Consider the following 6707-nt stretch of genomic DNA (forward strand, 5'->3'; position numbering starts at 1 on the left):
TTATGACAGTGCGGCGAAATTTGGCATTAATGGGCTATGGCAGAATACGACCAACGCGAGTTCCTTAGCTAACAGCACGACATCGCCTGCAGCGTCTCTCCTTGGCTCGTGACCGTATCGGTTGGACCCAAGACGACTGGAAAACCATGGTCAGCTGAGCTCCAATTTCAGCTGGTAAGAGCTGATGGTAGGGTTCGAGTGTGGCGCAGACCCCACGAAGTCATAAAGTCAAGTTGTCAACAAGGCACTGTGCAAGCTGGTGGTGGCTACGTAATGGTGTGAAATGTTTTCACATACAATGGATTGGGTTCTCTGATCCAAGTGAACCTGTCATTAAATGGAACTGGTTATGTTTGGGTACTTGGAGACCACCTGCAGCCATTCATGGACTTCATGTTCCCAAACAACGATGGAATTTTTATGGGTGACAATACAAAGTACCACTGGGCCACAATTGTTCGCCGTTGGTTTGAAGATCATTGTGGATACTGCAGGCGAATGATTTTGCCACCCAGATCGCCCAATATGTATCCCAACGAACGCTTATGGGACATAATCGAGAGATCAGTTCGTTCACAAATCCATCCACAGGCAACATTTTCGCAATTGTGGACGGCTATAGAGACAGAATGGCTCAATACTTCTGCAGGGGACTTCTAACTTCTTGTTGAGTTGACGCCACGTCAGGCAGCTGCGCTGCGCCGAGCAAAATGAAGTCCGACACGATATTAGGACGTATCTCGTAACGTTTGTCACTTCATTGTATTTAATAGGGAGTCAAAGGGCGCTATATTTGTACCATTTTGTGAACAATATATGGTCGCATTGTGATTTGTAGTTTGCAATATACTGAAGTGATGTTATTTTGTAGTGATTCTTTATTGACGTGTAGCTTTGAATAATTTATTCAGTTCTAAGAAGAGAAGTAACTGAATTGGAGTACTAAGGAACCCAACAGGTGCAAAAAACTGAACTTTTCATGAGACACAAAAAACATTCCAGAAATTGAAATTATGCGCAAACTCCGATTTTCTTCTCATTTTTCTAAAAAATGAATGTAGAGGGAAGAATGTCAATCCACTATAGACAATACCGACGTTTTCTTGACATAAGATAAAATTTCTTTAGCGAAAATGTGGGCTTCCTCGATAAGCATATGGGGAAACTCGAACAAATCATGCGTATTTTCCATTTTCTTTGGAATTACACTCTGCATTTGGTTTATTCTTTGAGAAATGTTGGCCAACTGTATATGTCAGTGTGCAAGTTCTGGATGATTTCTTTTGTTAGTACGAATGGTAGAAATCGCCTTAGGTCATGCATTTTCTTGTCATTTACATGTATATAACGGGGAGTTGCTCAATTTAAAACAGTACTGAGAAGGTAAAATTTTGAGAAAGCCCATATATTTTTCACATTAAATGAAACAACAAGTTACTATTAACCGCCACTGTTTATTTATGTCCACGACGCGTTTCAAAGGTTTAAACCATCATACGGTGGATTTACATTTGTTAGTATGACATTTGTGTGTGTGTTGTGTTACCGATTTTTTGGAGGAACTTGTCGCACTGTCTAGTGGAGAAAACATGGTTTTGATTCTTTTTTTTTGACGAAACTTTAAACGTTTATTTAACGTTTCCTTTTGACAAAAAATTAAACGCATATCTAACGGTACACACAAAATAAGTAAAATAGAGTACCTCCAGTGGTCACATGTTCCTTTCGCTGTCGTAACACATCGCATGTATACTGTCATACTGTGTCAACAAATATGGCTTCTGGAAACTATTGGGTGCAAGGATCATATAGCAGACAAGAAACCATTATCGCGAAGTACAAAGAATATACATCGTAACAACATTATTACAGAATAATTTTTTAAGGATTTGGAGGTGTTTGTTTCTAGTTGCCGAATACATGCGTTTTAATAAGTACTTCAGGTGGTATATAAATCCGATTTTGACAAGTTAAAATAAGTTAAACTTCATACTCGTTTATACAATCAGGTGAAATATTACAAACTTTACGTACAATTATCATATTGGGTACAGCGGTAAAATTATACATAAATAACAATTTTGATTGGGATTGATAGATAGATATGAAAGGCTGGGGGCACAGGGAGAGAAAGAGAAGGTGAGAGGGAGACAGAGGGTGGAAAGAGTGATTGTATGAGAGCAAACTTTACATGGCAATGGATTTTAAGATTATATGTGTTACATGTAATAACTGCCTAAACGTTGGGGTAAGACATTGGTTAATGCTTTAAAATATGCAGATGGATGTACAATTTGTGCCAGATAGTTTCATGTTGATAAGGGGTACAAGCTGTTGGTGTGATGACATTTATGTAAATGAGGTCAATCTTTTGTAATCTTGGCAGCTGTCATGTTAACATATCTGAATATTTATGGTAAATATTAAGGTGTGTGTGTGTGTGTGTGTGTGTGTGTGTGTGTGTGTGTGTGTGTGTGTGTGTGTGTGTGTGTGTGTGCAGTTTTAATGATGTAGGCAGTTGCTGAAAAGAGAAAATGCCATAACATATGGGGTTTCTCTGTATCATGATGGGCCAAGGTACCAAATCATAGGTAGCTCATTTTTGCCAAAAAATGGACGTATGAAGTTCTCTAATATTCCCATTCAGTTACGAAGAAGTACGAGGTAATTATTCTTAGGAATTTATATAACCTGTGTTACTTGTTCAAACTGTGAAATCGAATGCAGTTCGCAGTCTGATTGGAATTCATTCAGTCACAACTGCTGAACTGAACCTCGTATGTAATCTGGGGATGTAGAATATAGCCTTTTAGCTGACTTCAGCACCTGATTCGGACTTTATAGTTCTTGTGCGGCCAGGGTTGGAAAGATCTTAGTTTGGGCAATCGGTATTCCTCCAGATAAGCAGATCGCCACAGTTGTATTTCCATCTCTTGCACGATAATATGACTGGATTCTGAAATAAATAACAGAGAAGGAAGCACGGAAATTGGAAGAACAAAATTGATTTAGATCACTGCGCTCTGTATAGACAACAAAATTATATTAAGAATGCTTGTGGGGAGATAAATTGCTAAAAGGACGCTCACTCATTATGATCAGTGTAATAAACAGTGGTTTATTTATATATTTACGTGTCAACTGTTGAACAACTTTACGTAGATTCTCATGGTGTAGTGAACGTACTAAACGAATTTTGTTGTAAATGTATTGTTTCTCAGAGGCTGCAAAATGGCTGAAAACTGTCACCAACTCTACTTCAACACAACGTGATTCAGTTATGCTGTTGATCTAAATTATTTTCAGAAGCATTTCAGATATCTTAATTGTGTTTACAACCGGTTGAATTGTGGGGAAGCCATCACTACAATACTTAGTCTCTTTACATAGTTATTTTTATTGAAAAGACGTAGGTATCAAATTCGCTGTTGAAACTGGTTGTACAGTAATTTCTGCGGCCAGTACCGTAATTCTTAAATACTGTTATCAGTTTCGAAGAGATAATATTATTAGAATTCAGGATTTGACTGCTTTGAATACGAAACCGATCGATGTCTTATGCAGCAGCTCGTGAGTTCTTACGTGAATGAGGAAATGCATCACGTAAGATAAAGAGGAAACAGTGTTTTGCTCCGCCACGGTACCGGTATAATGGGAGAACTGGTGAGTCACAGCTTTCATTTTGGCTCCGTTGTGCACGTGTATCGAGAACTGGTTAGTTAGACAGAACTAAGGTCTTTCACCAACCAAGAGAAACTAGATATGCGACTTCTGTGCGAGTACGCAACAGAAACACGAAGACAACAGCTGACTTCTTCGCACAAAGGTATCTCGACAGACAGTGTCCAACAACAATGAAAGCTGACCGAATATGAAAAAAAGTTGGTACCGCAAGGGCACTAGAATACTACACAGAGGGCGAGTAGCGAGTCTGTAACCAGTGGAACAAACTACACGCATGTTCCAGTTAACGATAATAACACTCATCACTCAATAACCAATAAATTATCATAAAGTTTAATTATGGTGATGAGGTGTTTCCAAAACCCGCTTAACTGTACAAATGTGTATTCGTAGCTACTGGTTTCAAATCAGTATCGACGCATTTTCAGGTTCATAACGGTTATATTTCCATAATGCAGTTGGACAATTACGGAGTTCCAGATTTCGAGAAGTTATTAACATTAGGAGTCAAACCACAAAGGTGAATTATCATTATAAAATTGAGTAGACTCGCAGATATTTGTCAAATTGTACAAGCATGAGTGCTGAGCGAGCCAGGTCCTATAATAACCCATAGGATATACACTACTGGCCATTAAAATTGCTACACCACGAAGATGACGTGCTATAGACGCGAAATTTAACCGACAGGAAGAAGATGCAGTGATATGCAAATGATTAGCTTTTCAGAGCATTCACACAAGGTTGGCGCCGGTGTGCGACACCTACAACGTGCTGACATGAGGGAAGTTTCCAATCGATTTCTCATACACAAACAGCAGTTGACCGGCGTCGCCTGGTGAAATGTTGTTGTGATGACTCGTATAAGGAGGAGAAATGCGTACCATCACGTCCCCGACTTTTGATAAAAGTCGGATTGTAGCCTATCGACATTGCGGTTTATCGTATCGCGACATTTCTGCTCGCGTTGGTCGAGATCCAATGACTGTTAGCAGAATATGGAATCGGTGGGTTCAGGAGGGTAATACGGAACGCCGTGCTGGATCCCTAAGGCCTCGTATCACTAGCAGTTGAGATGACACGCATCTTATCCACATGGCTGTAACGGATCGTGCAGCCACGTCTCGATCCCTGAGTCAACAGATGGGGACGTTTGCAAGACAACAACCATCTGCACGAACAGTTCAACGACGTTTCCAGCAACATGGACTATCAGCTCGGAGACCATGGCTGCGGTTACCCTTGACGCTGCATCACAGACAGGAGTGCCTGAGATGGTGTACTCAACGACGAACCCTGGTGCACGAATGGCAAAACGTAATTTTTTCGGATAAATCCAGGTTCTGTTTACAGCATCATGATGGTCGCATCCGTGTTTGGCGACATCCCGGTGAACTCACATTGGAAGCGTGTTTTCGTCATCGCCATATTGGCGTATCACCCGGCGTGATGGTATGGGGTGCCATTGGTTACACGTCTCGGTCACCTCTTGTTTTCATTGACGGCACTTTGAACAGTAAACGTTACATTTCAGATGTGTTACGACAAGTGGCTCTACCCTTCTTTCGATCCCTGCGAAATCCTACATTTCAGCAGGATAATGCACGACCGCATGTTGCAGGTCCTGTACGGGACTTTCTGGATACTGAAAAAGTTCGACTGCTGCCCTGGCCAGCACATCTCCAGATCTCTCTGTTGTGGCGTAACAAGACAGCTACGCCACACTGAAGTAGCCGAAAGGCACGCGTTAATCTCACGTAGTCTAGAGAGAGGTCTGAAACAAGATACGTAATGAATGGTAGCAAGAAAAGTACGTAGCTGCTATAATACTTAACTTTTAATCCATCTTTTGTATACAGCATTCCTTGATGATACAAGTGAGAATCTATCTTAAAATGGTTAATGGCGCCTTGCTAGGTCGTAGCCATTGACTTAGCTGAAGGCTATTCTAACTGTCTCTTGGCAAATGAGAGAAAGGCTTAGTCAGTGTAGTCGCTAGCAAAGTCGTCGTACAACTGGGGCGAGTGCTAGTCCGTATCTCGAGACCTGCCTTGTGGTGGCGCCCGGTCTGCGATCGCACCGTGGCGACACGCGGGTCCGACATGTACTAAGGGACCGCGGCCGATTTAAAGCTACCACCTAGCAAGTGTGGTGTCTGGCGGTGACACCACACTCTCACCAATTGAAGACGTCTGGTCAATGGTGGCCGAGCAACTGGCTCGTCACAATACGCCAGTCACTACTCTTGATGAACTGTGGTATGGTGTTGAAGCTGCATGGGCAGCTGTACCTGTACGCACCATCCAAGCTCTGTTTGACTCAATGTCCAGGCGTATCAAGGCCGTTATTACGGCCAGAGGTGGTTGTTCTGGATACTGATTTCTCAGGATCTATCCACCCAAATTGCGTGAAAATGTAATCACATGTCAGTTGTAGTATAACATATTTTCCAATGAATACCCGTTTATCATCTGCATTTCTTCTTGGTGTAGCAATTTTAATGGCCAGTAGTTTAGTATAAGACCCGGTAGAGCTGTATAAATCCAATTAAGTGAAACTTAAAATACCGTGTAACGTTCGTACTTGCGCCATATAACAGGCCGATGTGGTGTAAGTAGTGTACTACTAGCACCCACTGGGTGCTTACGCCACACCATATTAGTAAATACAGCAAAAAACTGCCATCGGATGTTGCCTTTTAGCATCTCTAATGAGGTCGGAAGATCGTGGTAGACTGGCGACGTCAGATAGTCCCCACAACCAGTAACCGCACGGATGGAGGTCTGGCTGAGGACATGGGAGGCCAAGCATTAAGGACGTGGCACCTCAGAATGCGATTCCCACCAAACGATGTGTGCAACAGATCTTTCACACGTGTGGCAATATAGGGTGGAGCGTTATCCAGCAGAAAATTCATCCCTTCTATCAGGCGTTTATCAGCCTGGCTATGTATGATATGACTCGCCTCTCACCCCATTTCATTTTATACGCGATTCTCATGCGGCGCCAATGACGTGTTGCTG

Source organism: Schistocerca serialis, chromosome 2 (assembly GCF_023864345.2).
Source record: "Schistocerca serialis cubense isolate TAMUIC-IGC-003099 chromosome 2, iqSchSeri2.2, whole genome shotgun sequence".
Lineage (NCBI taxonomy): Eukaryota > Metazoa > Arthropoda > Insecta > Orthoptera > Acrididae > Schistocerca > Schistocerca serialis.